This window comes from Pongo abelii, chromosome 2, assembly GCF_028885655.2.
Source record: "Pongo abelii isolate AG06213 chromosome 2, NHGRI_mPonAbe1-v2.0_pri, whole genome shotgun sequence".
Classification (NCBI taxonomy): Eukaryota; Metazoa; Chordata; class Mammalia; order Primates; family Hominidae; genus Pongo; species Pongo abelii.
In genome coordinates this window covers 153,980,944-153,993,032 of record NC_085928.1, presented here as the reverse complement: position 1 = coordinate 153,993,032, position 12,089 = coordinate 153,980,944, and the positions used below count along the sequence as shown (strand labels likewise).

At 32.9% G+C, this 12,089-nt stretch overlaps 1 long non-coding RNA gene across 1 annotated transcript; it reads right to left on the bottom strand.

Annotated features, from left to right (window-relative positions):
• Positions 1–434: 434 nt before the first annotated feature.
• LOC129058672 (uncharacterized) lies at positions 435–11,367 on the bottom strand. Its single transcript, XR_008523951.2, has 3 exons — positions 11,216–11,367; positions 8,808–8,880; positions 435–558 (listed from the first exon to the last, which is right to left on the bottom strand). It is a non-coding gene; the product is annotated as an uncharacterized LOC129058672 (long non-coding RNA).
• Between the last annotated feature and the right edge of the window lie 722 nt (positions 11,368–12,089).

Here is a 12,089-nt window from a genome sequence, read left to right as displayed (position 1 = left end):
CTAGAGACACATAACTGGAAGTCCTTATGAACATATATGCTTGAAAAGCTTATTGATATGGATAATATTCCTGGAAAGGGGAGTAAAACAATAAGAGAAAGGAAAACTGACATCTTTACATCTCCTATCTTTAAGAGAAAACAGCAAAGGTAAGAAAATAATTAACTGGTTAGATATCATAAGTGATCCTCCTACTTGAAAGCAACCTACAATGCTAGATAATTTTTAGATCTTTTTTTTTTTTTTTACTTTAAGTTCTGGGATACATGCGCAGAATGTGCAGGTTTGTTACATAGTTATATGTGTGCCATGGTGGTTTGCTTCACCTGTCAACCTGTCATCTAGGTTTAAAGCCCCACATGCATTAGGTATTTGTCCTAATGGTTTCCCCCACCTTGCCCCCACCCCCCAACAGGCCCTGGTGTGTGATGTTACCTTCCCTGTGTCCATGTGTTCTCCTTGTTCAACTCTCACTTATAAGTGAGAACATGCGATGTTTGGTTTTCTGTTCCTGTGTTAGTTTGCTGAGAATGACGGTTTCCAGCTTCATCCATGTCCCTGAAAAGGATATGAATTCATTCTTTTTTATGGCTGCATAGTATTCCATAGTGTATATGTGCCATTTAATCTCATTTGCAATAGCTACAGATGAAAAAAAAAAAAAACCTAGGAATAAACCTAACCCAAGAAGCGAAATATATCTATAATAAAAACCATAAAACATTAATTCAGCAAACTGAAGAGGACACACAAAAACTGGAAAGATATTCCATGTTCATGAATTGGAAGATTCAATATTGTTAAAATGTCCATACTACTAAAGGCAATCTATATATTCAATTCAATCCCTGTCAAAATACCAATGGCGTTCTTCACAGACATAAACAATCGTAAATTTTATATGGAGCCACAAAAGACTCAGAATAACCAAAGCTGGAAAAAGAACAAAACTGGAGGAATCATATTACCTGGCTTCAAATTATAATACAGAGCTATCTATTATAACTAAAACAGCTTGTTACTGGCATAAAATACACACATAGACCAATGAAATAGAACAGAGAACCCAGAAACAAATCCATACATCTACAGTGAACTCATTTCTGACAAAGTTGCCAGGAACATATATTGGAGAAAGAACAGTCTTTTCAATAAATGATGCTGGGAAAACAGGACATCCACATTTAAAAGAATGAAGCTAGACCCCTATTTCTTACCATATACAAAAGTCAAATCAAAAATGGATTAAAGACTTAAATCTAAGACCTCAAACTATGAAATTATTACAAGAAAACAATGGGGAAATATTCAAGACATTGGGCAAAAATTTCTTGAGTAATACCCACAAGCATAGGCAGCCAAAGAAAAAAAATGGATAAATGGGATTGCATTGAGTTAAAAAGCTTCTGCACAGCAAAGGAAACAAGCAACAAAGTGAAGAAGCCCCTTCTAACTCCCCCACCAAAAACTCCACCTCTCTTATCCTAACTGGCTCTAAGAATGCTGTCAATTAGGTCTTTAGTCTCCAGACAAACGTGGAAATATGACAACCTCAAATGAAAGACCTAAGATTCTGTTATCAGAAGTTTGCCAAATGAAAGCTCCAGCCACATCATCCTACAATGAGGCTTATAGTCAACAGGCCTCAGAGGATTCCACTACTCTTAATCATGTGCAGACAACCACAAATGAGCACACATCTAGGGGAAACCTCTAACGAGAGATATAGAGATGAAAGAAAATGTATAAGAACAAGCGCTTTGCAGGCTGTAGAGAGGATACATGGAAATAAAACTCTTTAATACAACAATTAGCATCCTTAAAGAAAAAAGGAAAGACGGCAAACCATAAAGTAAGAACACAGTGCTATAAAAAGGAATACTTAAGGGAATAAAAAAATCTCAGTAATTAAAAATATAACAGCAGTAATGAAAAACTTTGGAGAAGTGCTAAAAGATAGAGTCAAGAAAATGTTCCAGAAAGTAAAGCAAAAAATAGTAAGTGTAAAAAGTATTAGAAAATGAATGCTGGAGATATAACTTCCAGATAGAAGTTCTAAAAAGAGAGAACAGAGAAAATTGAGAGGAAGTAATCATTTAAATAATTTCAGAATAGTGCCCACAACTGAAGTTTATGAGTTTCCACATTAAAAGGATACTTTAATACCTAAATGTTAACTGTTATTATAGGAAGTCAGTAAATGATACCTAAAACTGACCAATAATAAAAATGTATTATAGTCCTATTATTTAGAAATGCTGAGACAAATGCCAAAATAATCAGATAAAAGAACAAAAAAATTACTTCTCAGGATGAAGAAATAAAAGGAGAGAGGTTCTAAGAATTGCATAGTTTGTAGAATCATTTGATTTTTAATTCACACTTATTAATTAGATAAAAATAAAAACTAAAAATCATAAATAATCCTGAATAAATAGATTTAATGGTAGATTCAACCAATATGGATGAAGAAAAAACTAATTACCTAGAAGATACATCTGAGGAAATTAATCAGAATGTAGCATAGAGGGATAAAGAGATAGAAAATATGAGAAAGAGGCTAAGAGACTGGGAGAATACGTCGGGAGGCCTAGTATGTAACTAATTGGAGTCCCAGAAGGAGAGAGAGAGAGAGAGAGATAATAAAGGGGAGACAATACTTAAAGGAGTAATGACTGAGTTTTCAAGGACTAATGAAAGACTTCAATGCCTACCCTTAGAAATTCCAAAAGAAAGGTCAAAGATAAACCAGGAGGTAAGGATGTCATGGAATCTAAAGGAGTACAAATTTTCTATGATAAGAGCTGGATCCACATTTCTGGTTATTTTTCTATCCTGTCATCAATTGTTGACTAAAATATATAAACCTACTTGCTTACACATTTAAAGAATGTATTTGCCATGTACAAAATATTTCAATTTTGGCAAATCACATACACACCTGTAGACACATATCATGTAAACTATTTAGGATGGCTCTTTACTAGTAAACTCAACCAAAGTGATCAAACTAATTTGTAGGTATAGACTTTGTCTCATAACTAAAGAGAAAATCATTTTCCCTTACACAGTCTCCCTAGGAAATGTGGCCTGAGATACAAAGGTAAAGTAGCTCAAAACATATGTTAGTGTTGTCTCTATAACGCCACAAACAACTGAAGATAGAATGAAAGCATCAGGGAATCAGTTCTCTGTTTTGCTTACATGATAAAACCCAGTCTAACTGATTCAAAATACTAAATTAGTTATTTTGGTATTATGTAGAAAAAACCTTGGTTATCTAATTAGGGAGTTCATTTCCTGTTCCTTTTCCTTAGCAACCTGGTTTCCATCTGTTTATTACCCAGTCATTATTAGTTTCTACTTGGATGACCAGGTATAATTTAGGCAGTGTAAGTATCATTTCAAAATGGTTAACCCTGCATCACACTGTAATAAAATTATTTTGCTCTTAAAATTTTATATGATTTTTAAAGTTAGTGAGCATGCAAATTGGGGTTTCATGAAAGGCACAGGCAACAAAGAAACTTTTTTAATGCATTTATTTCTTTGTTAATTTAAGACATTTCTCTAGTGGCAGCCACATGTGAATAAAGCATTGCCTTAATTGACAGTAAAAAATTTCTTCTAGAAACTAGTACAAACTGTGGAGAAGTGCAAAACATGCGAATATCTGTACTGATGTGTTTATGGAAAGGTAGAAGTAGAGTGAAGACAGAAAGTGGCAATAAGACCAGTGAACAAGTGACAAGGCTTTCTTGGAAAGAGCTTGGTAATTAAACACATTAACACTGTTCCCTGGCAGTATGTTAGTTTAGCTAAAGCTAACTTAGAGGACATTTCACAGAGTACAAGAGCTCATATGGAGCCTTTATTTAACAACTTTCAGATCATCACATCTAGGTTATAAAATAATAGCATCTTCACTTACAAGAGAGTATCATGATCAACTTTGTCTTGTAAATGTTCTTCCTGGCTGACTTACACATTGACTTAGGTAATGCAAATATTTCCTGTGATATTTTTAGCATTAAAGGGGTCCTTTCATAGCTAAAATTTTAACTTTTATTATAGGAAGTAAGTAAATGATACCTAAAATTGACCAATAGTAAAAATGTATTATAGTTCCATTATTTAGAAATGCAGAAACAAATGCCAAAATAGTCAGATAAAAAATAATTACATATTATTTATTTTGGGTTTTGCCTTTCTTTTTAGTTGCTGAAAGAAACACAATTTCCTTCTGCTATCTCTTTGCTTATTTCTTACTCTTCAAATAAACATTTTATGTGTAAATGGAAGAAGAAAATTACCTTTTTTTTTTTTTTTTTTTTTTTTTTTTTGCCTCAGCTAGGTTCTTCCATGACGCAGAATTGTTGAATATACAGCTCTAAAGCTAAAAGTAAGAAACACAGGATTCTGTCTGGGGAAAACTGTGTTGTATACCCTGAGGAAATGACAATAGGCAGTTGAAATAAACATTGATAATTAATTTTGCTATTTATCTTTGTTTTGTTTTGGTCCAAATCAATGAAGACGAAGAGTCAAGATGGTGAGCAGTGGGTCTTGGCCGATTCTATTGCAAATCTAATTAAAAGATTCTTCTCATCTAAGATTATATTGGAATTCTAAACACAAAAGATGCTGCCACTAGTTAGAACAAACATAATTCAAAACACTCCTAAGAAAAGAAGTGGTGTTTAATTGCTTGTCAATAGGCTATTGTTTAATGTTATTCACCTCAGATCAAACTTGCTCAAAGACAAATGTTCATGCTTTTATTAGCTGTACTCTGTGACATGACATTCAAATAAACTAAAGACTAATAAATCAAAGTGTAGGAATTAGAACCACAATATTTATTCTTTCTGGGTATCCGTGATATATAAATGATTGCTTTGTGTTAAAATTCTCTATAAATAAAGTAATATTGCTTGAAGGCATGAAATTAAATTAAGTTTGCCATTACTCTGAACACACCACCATTTTTTAGTACTCTTTCTGTATGTGGAAAATTGGAAACCCTCTTTACTCTCATAATTTCCAGTGTTTATACATATGCCTGTCAAACAAACCCTCCCTTTTAAACAGAGATTATTCTTCATTTAATTTTGCATTCTCTTTCAAAACCAAGGGTTAACACAAAGCAATTACTTCCTAATGTATAGAGACTGGATGAGTGAGTGAATGAATGTATATAGATAGGTGGAAATTTTGGAGGTTTGCCTCTCAGTGTCAGAAAGTCAGATTAGGCAGACCAGCATCTTTCCTTGGCCTCTGATATAGCATCTCACTTTAATTCTTATTTTCCTTTTTGTTTTGATGCTCCTTTGCCTCCTAATTTCTTCAGGCAAATAAGAATTTATGAAGCACCTTTTCATTGCAAATCAATTTAGGTATATGCTAATTGTAGTCATGGTTTGTTCATTCAATAAGCTTCCTGTTCAGTATGGAAGATAAGAAAATACAAATAAGAATAAATTTAAAAGTTATATCCTAAGAGTAAAGCCAATGAGGTTCTATGGCAACCTCCATTCTTCTAATGACACCATTAATTTACCACATTTCCTTCATCCTAAAACAGTATTGATTTTCAAGGCATATCATCAAATTGAGAATAGCATCTTGAGGAAAGACATTATATTAAAATGTACATATTTTAAAACTACTTAACAGTAACATTCATTTATCCATAAAATTGCATGTCACTTTATTCATCAGTATCAGTATCTAAGCCATAACACAGTCCAAGTCTAAAAATTCTTCTGATAAATTTTAACCATCAGTGGGTAAGCATATCATCATAGTGACCAACAGTGCTCACGATCCTAATTTCTTAACATTTTTAGGAGCAACAGTATAATTTAGAAACAAATCAGGTAATTCTAGAGTTTTTTTCTCCATTTACTATTTCGTTAAACTCTAGTTAACCTGTTTGTGTTTATGGCTGAAGTGATAGTCCACCAGGATTCAAAAACTGGTCAGAGTTTTTATCTAGTTTTGAAAAATCTACAGTGAATTCCAAAAACTTTGGCAATACTACGACCTTCATTATGCTAGATGGCAAAAAACAGGCCATCGTCTAGGTTCATAGTAACTTCTAGTTCTAATGCTCCTTAAGCGGGTTATCTTTCTGTGGACATTTTAAATGACAAATGCAGATTCAAATATAAAATTCAACCACTGCTGATGGTACTAAGGCAAATAACCCTTCTCAAATAGCAGCCTGATGAAACAGAAGTCAGATGAATATACCTTTAATTCTTGACCATGTTACCATAAGCTCACAAATGACAAGTATAATTTATTTCATGCATAGAAGATTTTTTTGACATCAATGATGTTTACCAATTTCAGAAACATTGACATTAAAAGTAAGTTGAATTTCTTAGAATTGAATTTCTTAGAATATTTCTGTTTGAATGTGACCCATAACTTCTGATAATTTAATAAAATGACATTCCCTATTTTTATTTGTGCCTAATATGCTGGGCACTTTACACTTTATTAATATACTCAGGATGTTGCTATATTCTGGCCAGTAGTGTTGCACCTCTAATTTCTACTGTTAGTACATGTATAGATCCCCTAGGTAAAATCTCTAGAAATATAATAGACCTCTTAGGGCAATGAGGGAGGCTTAGTCTGAGTTGCTTTTTGTTCATATAAATCAGAAATGTACAAAATCAAGTAGAAATGTAAACTACCCAATCAACTAAACTTTGTGTTACTGATATCAACTTTCCAATCTACCTAATGTTTAAGTGTAAAAGAAGGAAATAAAAGATAAATCAAACGTAGGTACATAGGGGCTGGGCATGCCACTAATAAACAAACAAATCAACAAAAAACAATATTACAGGGGAAATTCAGTCCCAGAGGAAGATGATAAATCTAAATTCACATTTGTTGTTTGTGGGTAACAAAATAATATCCGAGGTAAAAATTTACATTGGTTATTTAGAAATGGTATAAGTTCTGCAATTAAAGAAGTGAACTGTTGGTAACCGTTTGGAATACAGTCAGTAATTGAAGCCCCAAAGAATTAATTGCTATTAAGAAATAATGATAAAAATAAATTAGAACTTGTGTTCAAACTTAATATTTTAATGTAACCATCGACTTCTATAACATGCATATATTCCTCGAATGTGGCTAATATGATGAGGTCCACTCAATCCTATATTGGGAAACTTAGATGACACTAGAGTGAGTTTCTAATACCCTGGCATTGCTCTGAACTGCCAGTTCCTAACCTACCTTAAATCCTACAATTTTTTCCTCATCTCTACAGATTCTTACCACAGGGTTTCTCCCCCAACCCCATTTATGGCCTTGTTTCTGCCTTCAGACTGTAGGATGGATTCACTCCTATGTTCTGGCTTTCCATGACATCTATACCTTATCATTATTTTGTCTATAGCTGTACAGTCTTCTGCAGCCCTAGGTGAAGATCTGCACATCAGGAACAATCTCAGGATTCTCTGTCTCATTGCAGCCCTCCCTGAGTGTTGTACTCTTCTGTTTTAGAATGGATCCCTCTAATGAGACCCACATCTATTTACTTAATAGGAGACCACTAGTTTCTACAAAGAATAAAAAAGGATTGAGCATTAAAAACAAAGAGTAAGTTTCTTGAGGGGAGCTCTAAAAACAAACTAAAAGAGCAAATTTAAATATAATAGGAAAATCCATAGGATAAAAATAAGTTGTTCTTAAAATTTTATGTTTGCTCAATAGTTTCTAAAGTACAAATAGATCTCTATTCATCGGTAAAGACTAACTTCTCCAAATTCTAAAAGCATAAAAAGTGCCAGACTATGAAAGATCTATTCAATTAACTCACATGTACACCATCTGCCACCATCAAATTTACAAAATGCATAAACTCCGCAAAACAATTTATAACAATTTATGACAATCTTAAATCATGCATTTAAAAAATAAAATTTATATTTAAGTATATATGTATACATACAAACATATATTAATATGACTGTATATATTAACCTAGTATGCACAAATAAGTAAAATAACTACGTTAGCAATTATAAAAAGTATTTTCTTACAGAGCAAATCTTATGCAAATTTAGCAATAATTTAACTATTAAAATTTCAAATTATTAGAACAAAACAGCTTTCTTTTTTTCTAAAACCTTTTTTTTTGAAACTTCCAGCATAAGTAATAATCAACCCCAACAGTTTTCAAACAATACTTTTGTTTGAGTCCTGGGCTTCCAAGTTGAAAATGGCAAAATAAATCTCCAGTAAATAAAATTATCTTCCTTTTTTGAAACCTTTATATTACAAATGCTACTTGCACAATATTAACGTTAATAATCATAGATTTTAATTTCATTAAAAATGATATTTGTAAAAAATGCAAATTTGTGTTAAGAAAGGTTAATCTGGATCATATTTGGGGCAAGAGTAACAAAAATAAGGTTGAATATTTTGCTCTGATCTCAAATCCATCCCATAGGATGTAAAATGAATTTGAAATAAAGTCAGGCGGTTTTCACAGGCTCAGAGAAACTGAATTCTGCAACTAGTATTACCTACCACTGGTGGCCAAGAGTCCAGATGGATCCTGAAGTTAAACATGGCTTATTCCGAGCTATTAGTGCCAGCTACCAGACAACTGAATATTCTGAGAGATAATCAGCCATTTGTTGAGAACCTCGGGCACATACCTCTGGCTTCAGGAGGTAAAGGAGAAATACATATTTCCAAATATCATCTCATAATTATTTAGCAGCAGGCCTGGAATCACTTGATTACCTCTTAATTGAGTAAAGTGTTCTTACCAAAATGATCACAGGTCAAAATGGGAAAGCATCTACCATCCTTCTTTTCTCAGATTTGTTTCCCATCATATACCTGGAAAATCCAAAAATAGAATGTGGAATTTTGCTGCATTTTAAACCAATAGATTAATAACTGGTTATTATAGGTTGGAAGGTTGGAAAAGGGGGAAATATATATTATATATATATATATATATTATATATATATATACACACCGACATATATATATACACCTATGTGTACATATACACATATATATTCACTTGAATGCTCTTGAACTCAAGTCTGAGAGGAAAGAGGCCCATCATGAAATAGAAAGGGAAGTGAAATTTCATTCATTTGAACAGATCAAAGGGATTATAAAGATACGTATTGGAAATAGATCTACAGGAGTAGTTGAGATTTTAGCAGACTAAGAAGAATGAAATGGCATGTTTATCAGAGGGAATAACAGAGGTAAAGAAGCTATGTTTAAGAAATAGCCATCGAGATGCAGGAGGGCAACAACAGCTCTCTTTGATGTTTGAGAATTAGGTGCCAGGCACAGCCAATAGTATACACAGGTAGATCTAATGACGGTGGTCCAATATTCCAATAAAGTTATGAGAGTAGCAGTATTAAATTATCACCATTTTATTAATGAAGACATTAAGGTACAAAGTGTTCATATAACTTACCTTCAAGAACACAGTTAACAAGTATGAGAGTTAAGATTATGAACTGAGGTGGAGCGACTGTCAAGCCAATATTCCTAATCACAATGCCATACTATATATTGAGGAAATAGGAGAGTGTGAACTGGTTAAGTAGATGAAGGCTATGTCATGGGGACCTAGCCTGCCTCCTAAAGAATTTGTTTAGGCATGTCTCCTATTGTGTGAGTTTATGTGATATGAATTAGAGAGAATATGATTGAATAATTAAGGGGAAAGATTGTCACTACTCCAGCAGCTGTTGAAAATAATGTTATTGTGATTGGGAAGAAGTACCTTGCTCAGTGGAAAAATGCTATTGAGTAAACAGAGTAGGAACCCACACATGCTTGGTTTGCAATAAATGGATGCTCAGCTGGTGTTCTTTCTTCTATTTCCTGCTGGAAGTTGTAAACAACACTAGAATTCATTTTGACAGTACAAAGTTTATTGATTCTTGTCTGATCTTACATGCTCTTCAGTATCTTCCCAGGGATGTTTTGGTTTATTTTTATTGGTTTTGTTTATTATTTGTCGCGTTCATATAATACTGCCATACCTCGTTTGAATAATAATTTCATCAAAGAAATTTTTGATAAAATATAATTTGGTTATTGTGGTCTGGTATTATTTACTCCTTTCCTTACCCTCTCTTAACACATACATATTGAAACAATTGGTTTTATAATACAATTTTTGAAAATGTGAATTTTATTAGTAATATTGCTGTCATTAATAGCAAAAAAAAAGATTTAACTTAAAACTCAGTATGCAATGGGGAAGCATTAATGGTTTCTGAGAAGATAAATGTTATACAAAGAACCATGAATTAGATAGATAGATACTGGGTAGATGGTTTGCAGTAAGGGAGAGAGAAAAAACAGGAGAAAATAAAGATGAGTCAAAGGTGACTGCATTTCAAACTCATGTGTCTGAGAGAATAGTAGTAACATTAATAACCTCAGCCAAAAAGACATAAGGACAAATGTAATAAAACAACAGTCTCAACTGATCATGTTTTGGAAATACACATTTTATAGGCATAATTCTCCTGTCATGAAATTTAGTTATCTGTAACAAACACAAATGTCACATTAAAACCATTTGTTTCCCCAAAGGCCCATATCCCTGCCTAAGATGTTACTTATAAGAAACAATTAAAATCAATCCCTTAATAATTTATATTTTTCCACATATATCCCAATTCCTCTGTGTTTTTGAAAAGGCTGCACCCTTTCAAAGGTGAATAGACAATTATGTGCAATGCCTATTATAAGTGCTTCATGGTTAAACTAACATACTGCTTGCTGAGTTACCATGGAATTTAACTCTTAGTAATAGAGCGTAAAAGCACTTCTAAAATTGAACTTAAAACCCATATACTTATTAGGAGTCTCTTTATTTCTTCTACTGTTAGTAGACTCCACAAATATATTTTCAATAATCAAAATTATAATTCATTCAACAGCTGGAGGTCAGATATCAATTCTAAATCATTTTCTCACAAGTTCAGGCCTTTGAAAATTAAAATTAGCTATCCAGTTACAACAGCAACAAATCAAAGTTAAATTCTTACATTATCACAAGGGGACCTTTGTCATAAGATCTAATTTTGATCTATTTTCTAATGCAAAGAAGCATACCTAGTTATGTATAAATGTGCTTTTGATAGTTTTTCAGTGGAATTGACAAATTATGGATTAGCCTCATCTCACCTTCCTTAGATAAGCAAATATTTGGAAATCCTCCAAATGCATTAATCAATTGGAACATGTCTGATTAGTCTGACATTATCTCTTGACAAATGCCTTCATTCTTTTCTGAATCAGCACGATATACACAACTTCAGTTTGTCTCTGTAGCAGACATTTCCTGTGAGGCGAAAGCAGATTGCAGCATGAATACATTGTCTAAATTTATTTTGAATTGTTCACCTAAATTTTTAAATCTTAACAAAATATTACATGTGGTGAGGTTTGTTTTATCATTTTCCAAGGCAGGAGTAAATTGAATTCTTCTTATATACCTCAACCGAAAGGTTAAAAACTGAAAGTATTTAATACAATTTTAATAAGTAATCTGAATCGATAAATGTGTGGGTAGTTTTCAATATGAACACAAATATTTCATTGAACAACTGACAATTCAACAACCATGTTCACGCTTATTAATTTTTTTTCACAGTTCTTTCTGCTATATCCAAATTGTTATTTGTGTTGGGAAAGTAGATCCAAATGCTTAAACATATTCCTTCCCTCTTTTCTATGAATACACCTACGATAAAAAATGATGTTTTGTCCTGTGGTTTCATCTAAGTTTATATAAGAGATCTAAAGGAATAGAGCAATATCACATACCTCACAATTAAGGTGGCTCTGTTTCCAAAGATGAAAAAGCTGGTGGGAGGGATAGGGAAAAGAGTAATGCACTTGGAAATACCATACCAAAAGATAGCTTAAGGATGGCCTTTACTAGAAAATATGACTCTGCCATGATAAGAAGTTGGAGTGGCCCTGGGGAGCTATCTGTCCATTGCAGAGAAACAGAGCTAATCTGATAAAGGGCTTTTGAAGCAAAGTGACCCTGGAG